Source organism: Sciurus vulgaris, assembly GCF_902686455.1.
Source record: "Sciurus vulgaris genome assembly, chromosome: 17".
In the NCBI taxonomy this organism is placed as follows: domain Eukaryota; kingdom Metazoa; phylum Chordata; class Mammalia; order Rodentia; family Sciuridae; genus Sciurus; species Sciurus vulgaris.
The window spans coordinates 50,084,215-50,096,367 of NC_136478.1; positions in this window are offsets into that span (position 1 = coordinate 50,084,215).

A 12,153-nucleotide genomic window follows, 5' to 3' on the forward strand; every position below is an offset into this window, starting at 1 on the left:
CTAATAAAACTCCTTAAAGTTGTTTTTCAGAATGTTCCACAAGCTACCCTGAGGAGTCTGTGTCAATGTCCAAGAGAACTTCATTTCATTGTAACACCGAAATCTCCACCCAGGGAAGGGCTGAAGTCTCCTTCCCTAACGCGGGAAGGGTGAAGGCCGCGCTGTGGACTGCGCCTGCGCGGGCTCGGCCTCGCTGCCGGCGATGAGGCCCCGCCCCCGCGGGCGATGAGGCCCCGCCCCGCCCCCGCTGAGTCCGCCTCGCATCCTCAGCGCCTGCCCTCGCCCAGCTTCGGGGGGTTACAGTTTCAGAAGTGATTTCCCTTGGTCTCCTTATTTACTGCACATGAATTTCACTCTGTGCGACAGCTGTTCTCGGTGTTTGGTTCTTGATTCCCACCAGATCCACTGAGCCTGGTGACAGTGGACCCAGTGGGAGGCCTTGAAGAGGACCGCGGGACCGGCCTCTTCCTTCTCTTTCTTTCCGTTTCCCCGCCAGGAGGTGAGCAGCGTGCTCGCCCTGCTCTCCAGCACGTCGCTGCCTCGCCACAGGCCCCAAAGCAATGAAGTCCTTGGATCATGGGTGGAAGGAAACCGCCAACACTGGGAGTCATTTTTTCCTCTTTATAAGTTGATTATCTCGAATATTAGTTAATAAGGAAAGACTGACTTGGACGTGTGAGTGCTTTGAACAAAAAGCAAAAGTGGTTTTCCCCTCCCCACCGAGCCGGACCTCAATTCTGGCTCCTGTGCCTTTGCCAAAACACAGAGGATCTTTTTTTTTTCTTTTCTTTTCTTTCCCCTCAAGTTCCCTTATCTGACTAAAGGAAATCCCTCCAGCAGGAATGCAGTCGACTTGAGCCCCATCCAGGCAATCTCATGCAATGGGAAGATTAACTCCAAGCGGAAGAAACTGAAAGTCAAACACCCAGAACCCAGGAGAACTTTGTCCCAGGCTATTGTCTGTTCTTTGGGTCCATTCGTGTCTCCTAAAAATCATTAACTAAACTCGCCTATGGCGCCATCCCTCGCTCTCTATGGACCAGTGCGTGTAACCATCTGTGGCTTTAGGATCTTGGGTACCACGTTCCTTGTTGCTCCCGGTGCAGGATGAAAGTGCGTGTCTTTTCTCCTGTTCACCCATCCTGAGTTTGTTTTCGTGGCCTTGATCACCTAAACTGCAGAGGGAAGGAGGGTAGGTCCCCTCACCCCTACACGTTTAAAAATTTAAAGTGGGATCCAGCAATCCCACTTCTTGGTATCCCCCACCACACACAACAAAATGAGAACAGGGTCTTGAAATACCTACACATTCCTCTTTATAGCAACGTTATTTACAGCACTGGAAGCAACCCAAGTGTCTATCAACAGCTGAATAAGGAAAATGTAACGTGTAAATACAATAGACTATTATGCAGCCTTAAAAGGAAGGAAATTTGAACGGCCATGCATGGGCCAATCTCCAGGACATTATTCTGTATGAGCCAGACTCCGTATGAATCCACTTGTGAGGAATTTAGATGACTCAAATTGATAGGGACAGAAACTAGAATAGGGAGTTATCAGGGCTCGGGGGAGGGAGCAGAGGGGAGTTATTGATTAATGGGTATTGAGTTTCAGTTCTACCAGTAGGGAGGATTTCTAGAAATTGGTTGCACAAGGATGCCAATACACTTAACAGCACCTGGAAGTAGTAAAAATGGTAAATTTTATCTAGTAGGGATTTTACCACGATTAAAACTCTGCTCTTAATTTCAAAAGATTAATAATAACATTTATACAGGCAGTGACAGCTTCAAGGTAGCTCAGCATAAATCCAATAAAAGATGTGCAATGCTTTATGAAATAATTTAGAAAACTTTACTGAAGGGGCACTGAAGAAGAGTTCAGTGAGCTAAATGGACCGAGAGCTGTACCGGGGCGACCTGCTGACCCTGTGGTACCGGAACATGAGGTTGAGGCAACACGGACAGGTCCAAAAAGCACATCCTCAGTGCCAACGCGAAGCTGCAGGTTGTGAGCACCCTGCCTTGTATATAGAACTTGCCTAGGAGCACACACAGCAGCGCTGTTATAACTGTGGGCCAGGTACCCCCAAAGAGAACACTGCCTAAAATGTGTATCCTTCCCACGGATTTCAGGACAGTGGTTATGCCTTGGTGGGGGTGGGGGACATTGGAGGGATGGTGCTATGCTTTGGATCTAAAATGTTCCCCAAAGGTGTTCACGGCTTGGTCAAGGATGGCATTATCGGGAAGTGGTGGGACCTTTGAGAGGGGCGACTTAATAGGAGATCTTTAGGTCACTGGGGACATGCCCTTGAATGACATTGTGGAACCCTGACCAGGTCCTCTTTCTCTTTTTGCATCCCGCCCATGAGATGAGTAGTTCTGTTACACTAAACTGTGATATTACACTCAACTGTGATTATGACAGGCCCAAAGCAGCAGGGCCACCTGACCACAGACTGAAACCTCCAAGACTGTGAGACAAAATCAACCTTTTCTCTGTGTAAGTTAGTTATCTTGGGTATTTCAGTATAGTGACAGAAAGCTGACTAAAACAGAGTGTTTGGTTATATCTAGAGAACTTCATTTGTTTTAGGAAAAGAAGACAGAAACAAAAAAGTTAAAATATTGATCATATTAAATCTGGATGTTAGATCCATAGGTATCTCTTGTATATTATTTTTGGTCATTTTCTATAACTTGTACTTGAAGAGAAGAAACATTATTTTTCCCTAACCTTCATATGTTTGAGGTTGGGATAAAACTCTGGTAACAAAAGGCAGATTAACAAGGGAAAAACAAACAAGTTTATTAATATAGTCAATGTACATTTTGCAGGAGAAACTTCAGTTCATTATGATTATGGTTATGATTATGATTATTGTTACTGGGCATTGAACCCTGGGGGTTTTACCAGTAAGCCATATCCCCAGTCCTTTTTTCTTTTTCTTTTTCTTTTTGAGAAAGGATCTTACAAAATTGCCAAGGTTGGCCTTGAACTTGCCATCCTCTTGCCTCCCAAGTTGCTGGAATTATGAATTACAGGCTAAAACCTCAGTACAAAAGTAATTCAAAGCGGTGACTTATAGTCCCACCTTAAATAGTATTTAAAGTAATAGTATTTTAAGGAGCAATACATCAATCTTAAGCACAGCAATGGCTCAAATGGGCAATTTCAGGCTCCAGAGACAGGAATACTGTGGGGAGAAGTAAATTCTGTTCCCAGATCTGAGCTGATAAGCACGTGACAAATGACATCTCTGCCTTTAGGTGGGTGAGGGGAGGGGAGACCTTTGTCTTTGTGAATTGCTGTCCAGTTTTGGGCACACAGAGGAAAGGCAGAGGACTCTCGTGTTTTAACTATCGTCACATAATCCTCAAGATTTGAGGGAGAAATATTTTGGTTTCTGCTGTGGTTTGGATCTTAAGTGTCTCCCAGGAACCCACTTGTTGGCAGCTTATCCCTGGCAAGGCACAACTGGGAGGTGGGGGGATCTCTGGGAGGTGGGGGGATCTCTACGAGGTGGGGCCTAGTAGGTGGGTTGGAGCAGGCCTGACCCCTAGTCCCCAGCTCACCTGGGGAATACCCTCAAGTGGAAAGCCGGCCTCTTGCTCTGGATCTCCTTCATCGTTTCCCAGCCACGAGGTGAACAGTTAGACTCCGCCACACGCTTCTATCAAAAGCAATGGGGCCAGCCCCTCAGGGTCTAAAACCTCTCAAACCGTGAGCCACAAAAACCCTCTTCTCTTATAAGTTGATTATTCTCAGCTAATCTGTTATGGTGACAGACAGCTGACTAACACACTTTCCTTCATACTTAAAAATAGACAACACTAAAAATAACCTCAGGAGTGCTCACTGGGAAGAGCAGCAGCTCAGAGGTGCTCAGAATGTTTCATCTGTTCTGAGTGCTGTTAGGTTCCTGGTGCTGGGAGGGTGCTATCAACTAACCTCTTAAAGGTAACACACATGCACCTGGAATGTCGTGACCCCTGCCCTGCAGGGATTCAGTGTGGGCCGTGTGACTTGGAAACTTAGGGGTTTGCCAAGTGGGCAGGGAAACATGGCGCCTACTGCGGGCAGGTGTGTCCAGGTCACAGGGGAGGTGCGTCCTCAGGGCTGAGCAGGACTGACCCCTGAAGCAAGGGCGGATGGGGCAGAGGGGAATAGGCATGTGGTGTCGTTAGTTCTGTTCACTGAACGTTTCCAGCTTCCTGTCTGTCTGAATTCTTGCTGCTCATTGACCTGAACCTCCTGAACATGCCTATGACATAAATATCACTAACTCCATTTTACAGATAAGGAAACTAAGACATAGAAAAGTCCAGGAAATTATCCAGGGTTCCACTCTGGCTTCTGAATCTCCATTGCAACAATTCCTCAAGGCCCAGGGGCAGGAATGATCTGCCCCAGAACATTCTGAATTGGAATATTGATTTTAGACTGAAAGCCCTTGGGAAACTGAGTTACAGAAAGGACTCTCTGAGCGATCCTTTCCTACATTCAGCAAGTCGTAAAAATTCCTGTGACAAAGCTGCCTCCCCGGACCAGTGCTAGAGGGTGACCCTTATCACCAGTGCCTGAGACGCGATGCTGCCCTGGGCGTGTGTAGTGACCCCTCCCCCACTAGCCTTGCACCCTCTGCGGGTCACCCAGCGACCCCGCTGGAATGTACCATCCCTAGCCCAGACTCTGCTGTCTTTGTCATTTCCTCACAAAATTTATCATTCTTTGCCCAGAAAAGTACAAAAGTTTTACCTTTGTCCATTTCTTGGAGTTTCCACTCTCCTGTGGGTCCCCGTGTAAAATGTGTGTGTTTTTCTCCTGTTAATCCGTCTTGTGTCAATTTGCCTCCTGGCCCCAGCCAAAAACCCCACTTAAAAACTAAAATGGGCAGAGGTGGCTGTTAATGGCCTCTGCCACCCTCCATATCGCTCTGTGCTAAGGCCATGCTGTCTGGTGGGGAAGGAGCAGGGTCTCAGGGCACCTGCCCCCACCTAAGCCCAAGGAGCCACCTGTGACCAGATGACCCCCAAGCAGTAAGGAAGAGCCTGCTCGGGACCCAGCCCTTGTGAATCCAGGCCTAACTCTAGGCCTGCCAATGGGCGAGCTGCGGCCTTCTCCAAACCTCAGTTTCTCATCTGTAAAATGGGATGGTAGCAATACCCAAATTAAGGGAGAGGTGAGAGGTTTGAGGGAAGGATGCACAGAAGATGTTCAGGAAAGTGCCTGGGCGAGAGAGGCCAGAGGGGCCCAGGGAAGCTCAGCAGTCCTCTGAGGTCACCTAGGCAGTCCTCGATCGCTGTGTCTGGACAGAGACAGAATTCCCACCAGCGACTGGCTTCCCCAGGCCACCAGAACCACGTCACGAAGAGAGCAGTTCTTTCCCCTGAGGCAGCGGAGGCAGTGTGGGGACAGGAGCCCTGGGTCCTGAGGCCCAGCGCCCAGAGGGCCCCTGCGAGCTGGGCAAGTCACTTGTCTTCCACCAGAAGCTCAGTTTCTTCCTGATTTCCACGCAGACCATCCCCTTTGTTCCCGAGCGGGGGATGGCTTCCTGACAAAGCTCCTGTCATCCCGTGACAGCCCCACACGGCACCTAAAGGGAACCATGACCTGTAAGGAAGTGACACGTCGACTCACATATTCCACAAGCATATATTGAGCACCAAATATTTGCCAGGCCCTGGGTGAAGCACTGGGGTCACAGCAGTGGAAGAGACAGGCAAAGCGTGTACCTTCCTGGAGCAGATGTTCTGCAGGATGAAACACCATAAATAAGTAAAAATGTAAGTAAATCAAATATAGAAGGGTGGTAAATAGTAGGAGATGCGGCAAACAAACCATTGGTGGGTGAAAATATGGAGGAGGGGTTGTAGTTTCAGGCAGGGCAGTCAGGGAAGGTTGCACTGAGAAGCTGACTTGCAGCTGAGATCTGGAAGGGATAAGGGATCAAACCATATTGCTATCTGGGGAAGAGGTAAGTGCAAAGGCCCTGTGGCAGGAGCAAGGAGCAACCCCTGTGGCTGGAGCAATGGAGAGTAGTAGGAAACATACTCAGAGAGGTGAGGAGGGAGTGGGGGCATCGTGGGCCATAGGGGGGACTTTTTCTTTTCCTAGGCGGAAGCTATGGGAGGATTCTGAGTAGAGGAGGAACTTGATCTGATTCGGGTGTTGATACTGAAGCAGACCAGGTACCCCCACCCAAAAGAAAGGGGGAGGGGGAGCGGAGAGGGGAAGAGGGAGAGACTCCACTGCCCAATACAAATATATACCCCGAGCCACGCCCCCAATGCCCACCTCCTCCAGCCACACCCACCTGCCTTCAGCTGCCACTCATTAATCCCATCAGTGGTTAATTCACTGGTTGGGCAAAGGCCCTCACAACCCAGTCACTTCTCTAAACCTTCTGGCCTTCTCTCACACGTGAGCTTTTGGGGACACCTCACATCCAATACATAACACGTGGGAACCTCGATTTGTGGCCAGCCTGATGCTAATCAGGTAGAGGGCGGCAGAACTGGGTTGGACTGGAGGCGTCCGCGGGGTCTGCGGGGGTCTGCGGGAGAACTGCCTCGTGCTGGGAAATCCCCCGTTGAGAGCAGTCTCCGACCCCCATGGTGAGGGCGTGGAAGGAGGACCTGATGTGCCCCGTTCCCAGAGTCCCGCCAGCTACAAGGGAGGCAGCGAGGACATCAAAAGGCTGCAGCTCTGTTCAGATGGGAGAGAAGGGTGGGCTGGCCCAGGCGGGGGCTGGGACCCCAATTTGGATGGATTTGTAGGGCAAGCCCAGCGGATGTGCCGAAGGACACACACGTGGGGTGCGGGGCCCTGCTGATGGTGTTTGGAGAGCAGAAGATAATATTTTATGAAGCCGTGTCTATAGAAACAACGTGGCGGAGACCTCATTACAGGATTTATGGACCCGGGTGAGGCTGGTGACCCATCACTGAAGATTTAGAGTCACCGATAGAGACGAGGGACTTGGGTGTCTACTTATGAACCCACGCCACAAAATTCTCTGGAGGGACCAAGCGCCGCTCTTCATGTCCTTTATTGTCAAATATGTCATTTCTGGCTGATTTAATGTCCCTCGGCAGGCGGGAGGGATGGCCACGCTTAGGCTTCATGCTCTTCTCGCCTCTGCTCATCTCTGAAGCCATTTATTTAACGTTGGTGACCTGGATGCTCAGGAAGCTGCCTACCCTGCCATGCCAACCATGAGTACCAGCCTTCAGCAACTCTCAAAGGTTTCTCTGGGCTTGGTTGGTGAGGATCACAGGGGTAAGACTTCACCAGAGTAACATGAGTGAGAATTTTTCTGGTCATATTTGGAATTTCGTGATATAAAGGTAGAGCCACATATATTCCACTCAGACCTTTCTTACACTCTTTAGGCCATAAGCCCTGCATTTGTAGTCTTTCCACATTGACCTTGCCCCTGCCTTTGACCCACCAGACCCTGATGAGGATGAGAGAAGTAAATAGAATGACCTGTGTCCGCCATCCCCCCAGCTCAGCTTAGATGGGAAATCATCTATTTCCCATCACCTGGAGGGCCTTGGTGTTGTGGAATCATGGTTTGAAAGTCTCTGGAGGAGAGATGCTGCATTAGTCAGTTTCCTCTGACTATAATAAGATGCCTGAGATGATCAACTTATAAAGAGAAAAGGTTTCTTTGACTCAGAGGTTTTGGAGATTTCAGTCTAAGATCAGATGGACCCATTACTTTAGGCCTCTGATGGGATTGCTGGATGGTAATAGATGTGGTGGGACAAAGTTGTTCACCGAGGAAGAGGCCGAGGTTTCACAACTTCCTGGGAGAGTATGCCCGCAATGTCCTAAGACCTGCCACGAGGCCCCTCCTCCTAATAATTCTAACATTTCCCAATAGTGCCAAACTGCGGACCAACTTTAACACATGAGCCTTGGGGGACATTCAAGATAAAAATGATAGCCAGGTGCGGTGTCACATGCCTGTAATCCCAGCAGCTTGGGAGGCCGAGGCAGGAGAATCGTGAGTTCAAAGCCAGCCTCAGCAAAAGTGAGGTGCTAAGCAATTCAGTGAGACCCTGTCTCTAAATAAAATAGAAAATAGGGCTGGGGAGGTGGCTCAGTGGTCAAATGCCCCTGAGTTCAGTCCCCATCCCTGAAAAGATTCAGATGACATCAGAGGTCTTACAATTTACCAGTTATGGGGAAGAAACTGGCAGGTCCTTTAAGAGCCTGATATCTCTTCCTGGCAGCCGGAGGTACAGGCCGTGAATCATAGTTTCTGTGGTAGAAATAAAGGAATCTTCACCGATAGCTGAGAAAGGTGTAGACAGCTCCTCTTTAAAAGGACATCATCACCTATTATAAATCTGGTCCCCAAATAATTTGCGTCAGCCTCGAACACCAAGGACAGCACAATTCTCAGATAACAAGCCATTTGCCTCAGAAGAACCAGAACCTAGCCCCGCCGTTCATAACTGAATTTTTTTCAGCTACACAAGCAGCCTCATCCAGGCTGTATGTCGTTAGGTTTTAAGTCATTAGATCCAGTCTTCCTTCATGTGGTTTAAAAATGAAATACAAGCCCGGCGCCGTGGCACACGCCCGTAATCCCAGTGGCTCCGGAGGCTGAGGCAGGAGGATCGCAAATTCAAAGCCAGTGTCAGCGATTTAGTGAGGCACTAAGTAACTCAGTGAGACCCTGTCTCTAAATAAAATATAAAAAAGGGCTGGGGATGCGGCTCAGCGGTTAAGTGCCCTGGGGTTCAAGCCCGGGCACCAAAACAAAGCAACAAAAATTCCCCCAAACAATAAGAAGCCCTTGGAGGAGGGAGGTTGGGGGAGGTCCGACACTTGATTGGAGCTGCTGGTGGTGGCACCACAGCCACCCCTGTCCTGACTGCACCCCTAGGTGGACCGCAGTCTGGAGGCAGCCGGGTGAGGACAGGTGATTCGGAAGCAGGTGGACCACCGGTGACCCAGATCCCTGACCTCGCCCTGCGTTCGGGTGAGTGAGAGCGTCCAGGACCAGTGTGGCCGTGCCATTCCGTGACTGGTCATCGGGGGCCATCCCCTTGCCAGGCTGCTGTCCCGGAACTGGGGTCCAGTCCCAGGGCCCCGGTCCTAGAGTTCCATGTACTTCCAGCCAACCCCAGGCAAAGAGCCGGACAGCACCTGAAGGGCGAGCTGGGCGGGGCCACGCAGGTGTGGGAGGAGCCCGGGTACCTGCCCAGATAGCTCCCGCCCTGGCTGGACGCAGCCCCTGCTCAGGGACTTAAAATTCCAAGGAAGTCTGCCTGCCCACAGGAAGCTCCTGCTGGGGCCCCCGGAACATTCAGCTTTTAGGCAGAACAAAGGGAAGCTGGGAAGACCAAGGCCTCTGACTGGGAGGGGACAGACCTTATCTGCATGGAAGTCCGGGCCCACTGGAGGCTCAGAGCCCTTAACCCCTTCCTGCCTGGACGGAGCCTTCTCCTCCCTCTCCCTTGCTCCTTCAGGAGTGAGGGAGCTGAGGGTCCCCTGTCTGCCCCCGGGGCCGCAGGGCCCCATTCCCGCTCTTCCCTGTTTATCTGCTTTACTCACACCAGCTCCCCGAGGCACCAGCTCAGGGTCCATCAGCCTGAAAGGGCCCCATGCAAAGCCCACAGGACAGGCTGTCAAAGGAAATTGCCACCTTGCCTGGGAACCCTGGGAAGCAGTCCCTGTCAGCCTGTCCCTACCTCCAGGACTTGGGCCAGAAGCAGTGTGGTCCCCGTGGTGCTGGCAAGGGCCACCTCCCTGCGGACTGAGCCCCAGGCTGGAACGGGCAGCTGCTGCCTGCCAGGCCGCCTGGTCCAGTGTCTCCCCCACCCACACCTGGTCCCTCAGCAGACCTGGTCACCTTCTACCCCACGCGGTCTGTGCAGCACCCGCCCCTGCTCCACACCCTGCGGTGGCCGCTGCCCTGCTCCTGTCCACCTGCCTCCCCTGACTGACCCACAGGAGGAGCGGCCCCACCCCCAGCTCTGCCCTAGGCAAGTTCTGCAGCCAGAGGGAGCCTGTGAGCAGCTGTGCCCCATGGCTCCTCTGCTCAGCATCCTCCCAGGGAGTCATCCAGCTCTGAGTAAAGGGCAGAGTCTTCCCTCTGACCCACAAGGCCCCACATGACCTGCCTGTCACCTCTCTGACCCAGTGGCCTCCCACTAGCTCCCTTGCTCACCCTGCTCCAGCCACTCCTTGTGATTCTGTGACCGTGTCGAACTCATTCCCACCCCAGGACCTTTGCATTGGTGCCTCCTGCTTCATGGAACACTCTCCCTCAGGTCTCCCCATGGCTCCCTTTCCTCCTTCAAGTCTTTGTTCAAATGGCACCTTCTGGGCCCAGGAGCCCCCTGACTGCTGCCTTTGCTGCTACTACCTGTCCTTTTAATCTCCCTTACCCTGAACGGTTTTCCACAGGCCTTCACGGACTTCTTCACCAGCTCGGCCTCAGGATCCCACTCATCCAGCCATGGGACATGGCCCCCGTCCCACGAGCTCCCCCTGGCTCAAGATGCCAGTGCCCTGGGAGGGCTGTTGGCGCTCTGCAATCCATTCGCTGCATCTCACAGCCTCCGGGGGGTGCTGATCTTCCTCGGCCGGTGACCACACCACACCAGGTCCCACCTCCAGCAGAGTGCCTCCCCCTTGCTGGACTTAACCTCCCTTTGTCCCTCCTTTAAAAAGATGCGGTGGCAGTCAGGGTCCACCCAATAACCCCAGATCTCGTCTTCAAACCATTCACTTATATCGGCGACGATCCCGTTTCCGTGGATCGGTGCGTCCACAGGCCGCGGCGTCGGGAGCTTGCCTCAGGCTCTCCGGGCTGTGGTGACCGCAGGCTCCCAGCCGGCGACTAGGAACAACAGAAGCTGATTGCTCGTGGATTTAAAGGTGGGAAGTTCAAGATGAGGCAGCAGCAGATTTGGGCTCTGGAGAAGGCTACTTGCTCACAGACAGTGCCCCTCCCGGCGTCCTCACATGGTAGGAAAGGCCATGTGTCCTTTATGAAGGCACCAGTCCCATTCAGAGAGGCTCCGCCCCCAGGACGGAATGGGCTCCCAAAGGCCCCACCCCCGATACCCTCACCTCGGGTGGTGGGATTTCAACATATGAATTTTGCAGAAGATGCAAATATTCAAACCAGAGCAGATCTAGACGTATGTGGGGCCGTTATTCAGTCCACTGGTACTCAGGCCCTGACAGATGGTTATTGGCATTGAAAAGGGATCCAGCAGGGCATGTAGTGCACACCTGTAGCTCCAGAGGCTCGGGAGGCTGAGGCAGGAGGTCCTGAGGTCAAAGCCAGCCTCAGCAACTTAGCAAGGCCCTAAGCAACTTAGCGAGACCCTGTCTCTAAATAAAATATAAAGAAGGGCTGGGGATGTGGCTCAGTGGTTAAGCACCCCTGGGTTTAATCCCCAGTACAAAAAAAGAAGTTCCAGAATAGACCTTTGGAGGTGGGGGTCTGGAACTGGTTCTCTAGTCAGGTGGATTTAAAAGTCTCATCAACCCTGTTGCCATGTTAAAGGGACATCGGTGTCTCACAACATGCAGAAACGAAACAGTTTCTTAAATTGTCACCTGTGGTCACCTGCCATGAACAGGATCCTTCCACTCTATGCTGGTCTCCTTGCTTGTCCATTTGAGGACTCTGCACATGCTAGGCAAGTGCTCTACTGCAAGTCCCACCCTCAGCCCCCCTGGTCTCCTTGTTAACCCAGGACGATGGCCACTGTCAATCAGGGCTGTCTACTTCCTGCTTTGGGTGTGTGCTGAGTCTCCCCAAAGCTCCTCTTAAGTACGAGGGGTCCCTGAAGTACACAGGAGACTCTCTTGGGCTCTCACCAGCTGGACAACACATGAGTACCAGGGAACCCACTTCCGCAGGGACCGTGCACATGCCAGGCATTAATCCCAGATCCCAGCATGGAGGGTGCTCCACACCCCTTCGGCCCCTCTTCACTAAGCACCCACGAGGGTGGGAGCCCAGCCCAGCCCAGGGTCAGTGTCCTCTCCCGTGGTGAGATTAATCTAGGAAGGGCACCCAATCCAGTTCTGGCCAGTGGGGTGCAAGAAGGTGTGGAATGGAAAGTTTGGGAAAAATTCAGAAGAAACGATCAGATTCACGGTTTAGAG